The sequence below is a fragment of the Mya arenaria genome, chromosome 1 (genome assembly GCF_026914265.1).
Source record: "Mya arenaria isolate MELC-2E11 chromosome 1, ASM2691426v1".
In the NCBI taxonomy this organism is placed as follows: Eukaryota; Metazoa; Mollusca; class Bivalvia; order Myida; family Myidae; genus Mya; species Mya arenaria.
In genome coordinates this window covers 52,595,149-52,606,991 of record NC_069122.1, presented here as the reverse complement: position 1 = coordinate 52,606,991, position 11,843 = coordinate 52,595,149, and the positions used below count along the sequence as shown (strand labels likewise).

The 11,843-nt window shown below is 34.3% G+C and overlaps 2 pseudogenes; one reads left to right on the top strand and one right to left on the bottom strand.

Annotated features, from left to right (window-relative positions):
• Positions 1-523: 523 nt before the first annotated feature.
• LOC128237153 (uncharacterized) lies at positions 524-4,215 on the top strand (annotated as a pseudogene).
• Positions 4,203-8,604, bottom strand: LOC128227848 (uncharacterized; annotated as a pseudogene).
• Positions 8,605-11,843: the final 3,239 nt, after the last annotated feature.

The window sequence follows — 11,843 nt, the reverse complement described above, 5'->3', positions numbered from 1 at the left end:
TACGGTGTGTATTTCCCAACGCCGAGAAAGAAACGTATGGCTCTATTTTTCACGGCGCTGATTCAGGAAAGCGCTTTTACACCCCAGATTGATGCACCGTAACTTATAATCGGCCAAACAATAGAGTCATATAATTTAGTGTATGCGTCATACGGCATACCACCAACGATTTTACATTTAGCAATAAGAAGCCCGAGCGCACGGCTAGCACTCTAAGCAACGGCTTGAGCAGTCACATTATGATTAAGAAATTCATTGATAACAATGCCAAGGTAAGAATACTTATCAACTGCAAATAAACTGCCATTGCCACATATACGTTGTACAGACTGAGGACTAAAGTGAACTATATTATTCTTTGTTTTATTAATAGTCATGTCATTAAAATTTACACCAATCAGCTAAAGCATTTAAAAGTACTTGTAAATCAGCTTCGTTTGAAGCTAGTAGAACGATGTCACCTGCATATAGGGCGCGTAAGTCTCGTTTTACTTTCACTTTCGGTTTCGGACTTCCGGGTACATCATCGCCATTTATGAAAATGGTGTATTGTTATGCTTTTGGCTGTACGCATCGCACTGGGGGCAGACAGGCTTGTGGAATCTACAGGTTTCCGACTAATGACAAGGACCGAAAGAAATGGATTGTCAGATGCAGGTAATTGCAACATTTTAGTCTACAAATACTAATTGTGATTAAAAAATGTTCATTTTGTCAATCGATCAGACGATGTTGCTGACATAAATGACCTTTGCTATTTATCACTGTTCATCAACAGTTGAATTTAAGATACATGATATGTTTTGTACTTTTTCCATGCTGATTCACCAATGGTGTGAATACTACGAGATAACTAAGGTAAAGCAAATTAAACAGAACCGTCGTCTATCTGTTATATCATTACCCCACCCATCTCAATTAAAGAGACACGTTCATAAATTTGTAATGTACATGCAGTATGGTGGCAAGATTTTATAAATTTTCATTGAAAAGTACATTTTGTTACTTGATTCAGTTACTTTACTTAATTGTATTAACAAACATTAAAAAGTTACTGACAGAAGTGAGATACTCAATTGTACCTAAATGTGTATGGCATAAACTCCACACGTCATGTACTGTATTGATGTAGTGACAGTACTGGTTGAGTTGTATAACCTGAGCAGTTTATGTCTTACTATTGTATATCTACATATTTAAATAATTGTTCTTACATGTACGCCTTATCACTGTTTAAATGTTCAACTGCTTGGATTGTCCCAGTATTTTCAATAGTATGATTATAAACGTATGCATGACAACATTTCAGACGGGCAGACAGGCCATATAACAGCAACGACCGGATATGTAGCTGTCATTTTGTTGATGGGAAGAAGGAGAATGGTCCAACCATCTTCAGCTTCAGTAAAGATGTTGGCAGCCTTCCAGACCTACCAACCCCAACAAGGTAAATCTAATGAATATGTTGTGTAGTGTTATTGTTTTAAAACTTTTCACAGCTTATGCTAGACAGAACTTCCTCGTACGATAATAACACTATTTGTTGTCCAATATCCTTATAAAATCATAGTCACTGTGATTAATATCACAATCATAATGTGCTCTTTAGTAGTTTCAGTATGATTAAAATAATTAGACTACAGTTACTAAACTGCAACAAGGTCTGTAATTGTTATTTGAAATGATATTTATACATTTTCTTTATTTATTTATTTTTATCCAGACGTAAAAAACGCAAAGTGGAAGAGGCTGTGGAACCAGAAATTGACGTTCCTGATACAGCCACTGGCAGCAACCATGACCATAGCTACATAAAGCAGCCATTGTCAGAAATGGATGATATGGGAGGCTCTACAGCGTGTTCAAAATCTGGTACATTTTTTAGTATTCATACAAAAATTACAGACTCAAAAAAGAACGCGGTCAATCCAGAGATCAAACCCAAGATCCCCTTGCAATACAGATGCTCTTACAAACTGAGCTAACCGACCTCAATAAGTTTCATACTCTCTGACCAGTACTATGTCCTGAACCATTTGAACATACATGAAGACAAACTTATTTTTGCTGAATATATTATTTCATGTGAAATGTCACAACAAAATTCAAAGATCAATCCCTGCATCATTTTACTTTTATGTTGCCCTTTACTTTGTCCACCATTTACAAGTATTTTAATAAATTTGTTTTATACAGAATGTTCCAATTTGTAATTAATATTCGTTTTTCTTATTTTTTTGCCATTTTCGGGCATCTTGGACAAAAAACATTTTACTCCCAGGTGTCATAGGCAGTTTTAGTTACTTTTGTCATACAAAATGTTTCAGTTCCACAGCTGGAGGAGCAGATTGCAGAGTTAGAGAATGAAATCAAAACTCTTAAACTGTCGAAACCAAGGCTGACGCTGCAAGATATAATTCATGATACAGATAAAGTAAGTTTGTTTACTTCAAGAGGATTTGTTCAGTGACATATTAAATTTATTTAATCAAGTGAACATCTAAAGTAATATTTTCACGAGTGAAAATGGGAAATGTTTGTGTTGACAATATGAATTAAGATTGATATCTCGATGAAACAAAACAATTGTTTTTATCATATGGTCAAAAGGACATTTACCAAATGATAAATATATAAATAGTATGAATACATATATTGCCTTTAAAGTACCTCTTATTGCCAAAACAATTGTGTTGTTTACATTGGTGATAAGCATTTTTACTTTTTGACAGATACTCAGATTTCATATATTGATATGTCTACTGAATGCCCAACATAATTTATGGTAACATAATATACAACAGTCGCATGGAATTAACTGATAGTATTGTTTCACTGTTTTGCAGATGCTGTTGTACACGTCATTCCCAACAGATGTTTTTTCAAGTGCTGGCGAGCATGGTTCAGAGGATGGCCCTATTCAATTATTATGCTGGTTGGACAGTCACATACTTTAGCATTCAGGATCAACTTCTGATGGCTTTGATGAAACTACGGTTGAATTGTAAGGACCTAGATTTAGCTGTCCGGTTCAATACCAGCAGGGCAACTGTGTCTAACGTTATCAACACCTACATATCTGTATTGCATGAAATATTACATGATGGTGTTTTAAAGGCAGTAGGAATTCCAAGCCAGCTGAAATGCAAAGGCTTCATGCCAAAATCATTTGAAGATTTCACCTCTGCTAGAATCGCTATGGATGCTACAGAAATCATACAAGATGTGCCATCAGATATGAACAGTCAGTCGCTGTCTTACAGCAGCTACAAAAGCAGACACACTGTGAAGGCTGTAACCTGTGTTGCTCCAAATGGTGCACTTGTTTACAGTTCAGATTTATACCCAGGTTCCACATCCGATGATGCAATTGTCGAACATTGTCATGTTCTAGACCAGCTTCAGCCTGGATATCTAATTCTAGCAGACAAGGGATTTAATATATTTGATAAACTTCCAGCTGGTGTTTCATTAATATTCCACCATTTTTATCCAGTAAAGGACATTTTACTAAGGAAGAGGCTGAATTGTGTTTCAAAATAGGAAGAAGTAGAATCCATGTTGAAAGAGCAAACGAAAGAATAAAAAAATCTGATATTTTAAATCATATTCCTGCTCAGTATAGACATTTGTCAACCAAAATATTTCAACTATGTTGCTGTTTGGTTAACCTTCAGGCACCATTATTGAAGGAAATTGCTGATAAATATGAGATTTTGGAGTGAAACATATTTAACAACTAAATGAAAAGATCTTTCTTTTACTTCAGTTTGTGTCCTGTGCATGATAATCAAACACCACCTGTATGAAATTTAAAAAAAAAATGACAAAACAAATATAACACACCAAATTTTTGTGCATAAGGTCAAATTAAAAACGAGAAAAAGGTCAATTGTGCATACGCCATGTGATCCGGCTTTTTTGTACAAAAAGAGTTTCTGTAATGATCGCAGGACTTCCCTTTTGTTTAAAATAATTGATTCAATTAACAAATTTTCAAACTTTAAAATAGTTTTCAAAGATGACAGAAATTTGTTAAAGCAGTGTTTGATAGTTAACATTGAATGTGATACACACTACTCAATCTCTTATCTTTTATAATGGCAGTGTCAAACTCTGACAATGGTCCATTTTCAGTGTAAGCTATTACATTAGTATATTCATCATTTTCATGAAGAAAATAAACTCAATAAAGTATATCTTCATTTAAGAGATGGTAAAAATGTCAACATGTAAAAATCAATAATAGAAGACATATTAATTGCCCAAGAATTGTCTTTTAACATTTTAACAATTTGCATGTCTTTCGTTGTCCAAAAAACAAAATCACAACATTGAGTGCCAGTAATATGAAGCTGTCCCTGAATTTGGTGCCAGTAGTCATGTGAGCGTTTCAAGCACATCCTGCCATCTGGAGATAGGTCTGGAAAAAAACAAAGTCGTCTTTTGATCATGTCTTATGAACAAAAAATGCTTGTTTCATTTTCATTTAAAATGATCACTTAAAGCTGCACTCTCACAGACTGACAGTTTTGACCTCTTTTTTGGTCTCAGAATCAGCTGATTTTGGAATCAATGCCTTCAATTCAGTCATAAGAGGTAATTCACTATAGAACAGATCTCAATTGGTTGGAAAACTGCCGAAAATTACATTTCTCTTCGAGTAATTTTAACGCTTTTAGCCATAGTACATCAATTTTGAAAACGTAAATATGAAAACTGCGATCAGCTCTTTTGGCAGCATTCTTACATCACTCGTTTCCTGGCATTTATGCATAAATTGGCTCATTCCAAGACAAAACTAAAATAATTCAAAAAATCAATCTGTGACAGAGCAGCTTTAAGTTAAATAAATAATAGTAGTTGATAGTTAACTGAAACATAATGGAATAAGCAACCAGCATCAACATCTTCCATCAAGCGATAAGATAAATCAAGTTAACAGTTTGTGATATGTGTTTACAGTTTATGTCCACCTTTTTCTGTGTCAACAATCCAGAGATAAAATTATTATTTTTCACTTATATTGAAAATCATCTTATAGAATAAAATGAGTGAAAATACCTAAGTAGAAGTCTTTGTTTGAATGGCATGCCTCCGTTATAGTCATGTCCTTGGCCGAGAAAGGGCACTTCACCTCGATGATGTCTGGTGACATTACTGGCTGTTCTTTATCTTGGAGGTGAACGCGGCCACAATAATCTCCTTGAACAAACCCGTCAGGTGAAGCCCCAAGGATGCCTGATTCATGAAGCCAAATGCCTGTACAATATTAGATACACATAAACAGTCATCAGCTACAATATGGTTTAACGACACTGGTCAATTAATGAATGTACCCATACTGGGGCTCAAATCACAAACCTCTTGATAACAAGGTTGATGCATTACACACAGAGAGCTAAATCTCTACTTGTCTATTTATCAGCAAACTACAAATATTAAACTTCAATACTTTACAATAAAACATTCTCGGCAAGTAAAATGTGTACATTGAAATGAGCTTTGTAACACAGATGAAGATGAATCCAATTTTGAAATTAAATATTCATATCACATTATCATTTGTGCATTGTGTAATATATTAACATGCAGTAACTGGTTGATGTCATTAGGTACCAAATCACATTAAAATGTTCAAAACTTTATGGTACCTTACAGCATTAAGCATTTTCAATAATAAGTATCATTGGATATTTTTCATGAATCAGAAAAAAAGACATTTAAAATATTTACCAGTTTGTACCAATGTCACCCCTCCAGTTCTGCAATATGCATCTAACCCATTTTTCTCATGAGTTATTCCCCACTGGATAGGCGCCCTCTTCTGAAGATTGTAGGCGCTCAGTAGCCGTTTCTTCAGGGATGCACATAATCTGTAAATACATTATCATACTAAAGTGACATCACACATGTTATTAACCGTTGTATATAACTGAATACAAAGTATATTGCTATCATAATGCTTGGATAAAAGGGAAAAATAATAATAAAGATAGTTTTACAAGAGACCTATTGCTTAGTTTATCATCCATAGCTTTACCGATTGCGTTTGGAAGCAGCAATTATTTGTCCAAAGTTGGAGGCAGTGAATCGCAGCTTTCTGGCGGCTGCCCAAAGGGAGTTTTCCCTCTGCCCGGTTGTCATGAAGACTATCTGGGTTATCTTCTCCTGAGACAGAACAAATGATCGCCTAAAATATGTGCGTGGATCTTGTGATGATAGGTACCCTGGGCTTACTAACACATCTTCAATCAGTGGTAATGGAAGTTGTGGCGGCTTGGGTTCCTCCAACAGGATCCAGTGTAAAGCTACAAGTAGATAGTAAATAATAATTTTCATTAATTAAAGGAAAATTGCAAAAGTTAACTATTACATATATAACATGCATACAATGCACAATCGTGTGAATAGGTTTACATCATTATTTTACAAGATCCTTGTTTATCAATATTAATTTAATTATTATACTAAACATTATTATTTTGTCATTTGCAATTTCAGAATTTGTCATTTGCAATTTCAGAAAATTTTATCAAAGTTCAGACCAAATATTTTGAATGCAGAACATTTTTTATCAGAAGAAACAAATGAAAGTATCAAAATATGGTAAATAATAAACATGACAACGTCAATGAACAGACATATTATTCAATCCTAACTGTACAACAGTAACAAAAATCAACATTTAACTCCAACAATTTCGCAACCTGTGAAACGCCCTAACTGCCCTAGGCAGTTATATAGAAATGATCTGTCGTCTGCTGTGACAGTCCTCTTAAGAGCCCTGGATAAAAATATTTTTCAACAGACATCGATACAGACTTCCAGCTTTTACCAGACCAAAGATTTTTTTTTGTCAACTTGGTTCTTTGTTGTTGTAAATTATGCAAGTTTTTTACCAGTCGTGCTCAAATCATACCAAACATGACTGATGGGTCAGGCAGTATCTGCAAATCGTGGTATTTAATCTTAATTGTTCTAGTTAATCAATAAAAGTTATGTTAGCATTTCATATTAATAATGTAATTATAATATTTTTACCTGTACTCTTGTTGCCTTGGGGGATATAAGTCAGTCATTGTAACTGTAGTCTTTGGAGGTGCTGACTATGGATGTTTGAGCCAACTGCATTTTATATCTGTTTTGCTAACTCTCTTGTACCTGCAAATAAATGTACAAATGATGACCACATTTGAACAACATTTAAGAAGCAGTTATTTTACTATTGGAGACATATTATTGTACTTCAAAATGATAAATCACTGCTATGATTTCCGTTCAACAGTAAAAATGTATTTTTAGTCTCAATTAGTAATGTTCATATAGCCTTAGAGTAAAATAATCTGTATTTGTCCCAGATATAGCAAATAATAATATCATTGAAAGTTAAGAGCTTTTTACGTGTACATATGGATATTTCGGATAAAAATTTAATTATATTCAAAATATATATCACAACTGGACAAAAGTGATTAAAATATTTACCCAAACAACAAGACTGCTGCTACATGATGGCATTTATACTCAGCCATAGGGCATTGGCAACGCGTAGACTGCACTGCACCATTGTTTTCTTGCTCTAGGAATATCTGGGGGAAAAACACAGAAGAGCCTACTATAAATGTAATACATACTATATAGGGTGATTTTTGCATTACTAAATGAAAACAGTGAAAACCAAAAAATAAAGTCTAAGTGAGCTTTACAACCATAACAGCAAGTACAATATAAATCATTAGGATACATGTACAACATTATACATTTTTTGTCCACAGGGGGCAGAAGCAACTTTTTTTTTTTCCTAGCCTATATATATATTGATTTTTATACATAGAGAGAGAGAGAGAGAGCGAGAGAGAGAGAGAGAGAGAGAGAGAGAGAGAGAGAGAGAGAGAGAGAGAGAGAGATTTACTCTCTATATATACATAGTGGATAGGAAAGCTTACAAATTTTGTTTGCTTCTGCCCCCTGTGGTTTTGTCTGTCATCTGTCAAATATGTTTTCATCTATATTTAAATATGACGATGAACAATAAAAAAGTAAATTTTTGATAAATACACAATATTTTATAGATGCATAAGGGTAATCATATATATACATGAATGGACAGGTGTACTTCACCCTCAAACTCAACGTTTTCAACCCTAAGATGGACAGAAGAGAAGATATGTAATACATCACTATAGTCATCAATAAATACTTGTTATTATTTAAAACGTAGTTCTCCACACATTTTCGTTTGAAAGTAACTGTTCCGGGATATTAACCAAGGCAGCAGGCACTATGAACCGGAATGAATCGATTTTTTGTTGACTGTACAGTAATGTGTAATACACAAAATGATGTGTGTTTACCTGGACAGAATACGACTTACCTCTCATGGATGCCTGAACATTTGCCTGTATCACTCTCAGTTCATCGATGGAAAATCGTAATACTCTCCCGCTTTCTACCGCTGCTTCACTTTTTCTTGTAAGCTTCACATGACCGTCGACGTATCTCGACCAGTACAAAATTGATAGCGCCATATTGTAGTTTGTTTGTACCCGGAAGTGCAAACTCTCGTTAATTCTCGGAGGTCACATGACGTGACTTACATGCCCTATAATAAAACACACATTTTCTCATCTTCAATAGAAATCCCAACATCTAAACTTTTAACACGTACACAGGAACTGACGGAGGAATAGAGCGACATAACAGACTTAAGCATTTTACCAGATAAACCCAGTCCAAATAATCTTGTCCACAACTCATCCCTAATCATAAAATCATAAGCTTTTTTAAAATCAATAAAAGCTGTAAACGCGACAGTTTGCGTTTGTTCCTTGTATTAATAATGCTAGTAAGACTAGAGATTTGGTCTATTGTACTTTGTTTGGCGGAAACCGCCCTGTTCGTCCTCTAATAACTTTTGATTTTCAACCCAATAACCAAGCCGATCATTCAACACAGTACAATAAATTTTATACACTGATGACGAAAGACTAATTCCTCTATATGATAACGGATCTCTAGGGTCCGTACTTGATGACTTCGGTATTGGGTTAACTGTACACTTATTCCAAATACTTGGCACCGTACTAGGATTGAAACAAATGTTAAATAAGGAATGCATGAAAAAAATTGCAAAATCATTTTTTTAAAGCTTCACAATATATATTGTCCGCACCAATGGCTTTACCAGAGATATTTGCATTAAATGTAAAATGAGCATCATCTTTAGAGTATTAGTGTTAAGCGCAGGGACATCATAATTATGCGTATTTTACAAAGTTATAACACTTGTTTTCCATTTATCAAGTACAACGTTAACGTCATGACATAAAGAACCATCATCAAGTTAAATTTCCATTGGAATACGCTTCTTCCTTTCTTGGTTAATTCCTATTTTACCAATAGATTTTCAAAACCTGTCTTTATTTGTAACAGCCTCGTTTATGATTACATTTTGCATATTGTACCAGTAGAATCGTTTAGCTCTCTGTACCTCTCTGTCAAAACATTTTCCAGCAGAAATTTAATCAGTCTTTAATACACATGATTCACTTTTACTAACAGAGCCAAGCCAAGCTTTCTCCACAGTACATATATTATACCACAAAGCAGACAATTTCTCACTCCGCCAAGTTTCGTCTGGTCTATGCTTTTTGTTACAACTGCTAGTACAATAGCTTATCTTAATGGACTTATTACTATACATGGAGTCCTTAAATAAATCACACCATTCACAATATAAAGTATCGATATCACATTGCCGTTGCACATCTTGCTCTAAGTGGTCAATTAATGCATTAAACTTACAAACCGTTTCATGGTCACCCATAAAGTTAGATTTCAGTGTTGTTATATTATTAATCATATCTGTAACATGAATTACTGAAAACTTTTCAAATGAATCAATACATTCGTTCGTGACAATACAGCAGTCTACTACCGGTTTTCCCTTCGTGGAAACAGAGGTAAAATCATTTGATGTATACTTTCGTCCATTAAGAATACAGAGATTAGTATTATTCAAATAAATCAATCAACAAATCCACATTTGCATTAAATTTAAAATCAACAACGTAACGCTCTGCTAAATAATCGACCCCGGCTATAAAAAATTCAAAGTCACCACACCTACTTTTTAAATCTCCACAAATAAATATTAAACCATCATTTTGAAACTGATAAATATTGGTTAACAAATGATTATAAAAGGAGTTGACATCAAAATATCTTGACGAGTTTTCAGGCGGTTAATAACAGACACAAGGCAATAACTTATAACTATTACTCTTATGAACAAGTTTTAACCATAAAATACCTTCAAGTTCAGCCTCTAGTACTGAAATATTAAACTCTTTGGAAAATTCAGTATTAACAGGGAAACAGACTCCGCAAGAGCCGTTTCGAGCATTTCTATGAATATTATTACGATTAAAACCATACCATGTATAATCATCAACCGACAAAATATAAATACCTAAAATGTGCGATTCGGTTATACCTAAAATATCTGTATTTTGGTTAAAACACAAGCCGATCTTAAAAGATAATTGCCAGAGTCAGCATTAATATACCAAAACCCGACGGAAATCTAGTAAGGCCCGAAGTTGCGTCCCCTGTTACCTCCACGTTCACCCTGGGACCCGTAGTCGCCTTTGTGACCTCGACTTCCGTGCTGGTCTTGCTGGGGCGGGCGTTGCGATCCACCCCGACCACTGATGTCAACGGAACCATCACTCGAACGTATGACACGTGAGCCTTTCATAGTTAGCCCCTGATTGTTCGGTGCTTTAAGTACAGCACAAAAGTTGCTGGACATGGCAGGGTCTGCATATAAGAGGTCATGGTCAATGAACACTTTATTGAATTTCACTGAAGTTGGGTTTCTTCACCATAACCTTATGTTTATCTTCCATGGATCTCATTCTGGCAACTATGACAGCAGAAAAGTTCATGTATACATGTATAGTTCATGTATATTGTGCGTTGGGCGTTATAATGGCCATTTTTATCTTTTAATAAGACTGTCATTCTGTACCTTAAAAGAAAATCAATAAAAAAGAAAACAAAAGTTGTTTCATGCTTTTTATTTGTCCTTTTCATTTCATTTTATAGATACACATGTACGTCAATATAAATGGAAAGTAAAACTCGGATCATATTCAAGCGTCCAAATGATCAGGAATAAATAAAAAATGAACAACATTCAAAATTACAATGAACGAACATTGTTTATAAAATTGTTTAGTTGTTTACTCTACGAAACAATATTTCAAAATGACAGTTTTTCATACTGAAATATTTATGTTCGCTTCATTTATATGCATCAGAAACCACAAATAGTAAGTTATAGAACCGGTAATTTTTCAACTTCTAATAATAATAATTCGTTTGTTCAACAAGGTTCTTTCATGTAGTTTAAAAAACAGTCCACAAGAAAGTTACAAAAGCCCTCGGACATAGAACAACCTGGGACCAAGGTAACTTACATGCCGAGGTGTTTTTATTAGAAATGCAACCAGTATCTTGTGTTACTATTAATTTCTTAAAGTACTTACTTACTTACTTATTTACACTTTATAATTGAGTTTTAGACAGTCTATATAAAAGTTACAAGAGCCCCGGGATAAAATATAGCCTGGGACCCAGGTAACTTACAGGCAGACATGTCTGTATTGATTTCATCACTTTAATTATTCACAATGAGTTTGCTTTCCTTTCATTGTTCTGTCCATGTGGTTTGTAAATTGAAAGTTAACATAAAAGTTACTAGGAACCTCGGATAAAATATAACGTGGGACCCAAGTAACATACAAGCAATACTTCCAAAATTGTTCATTCCAATG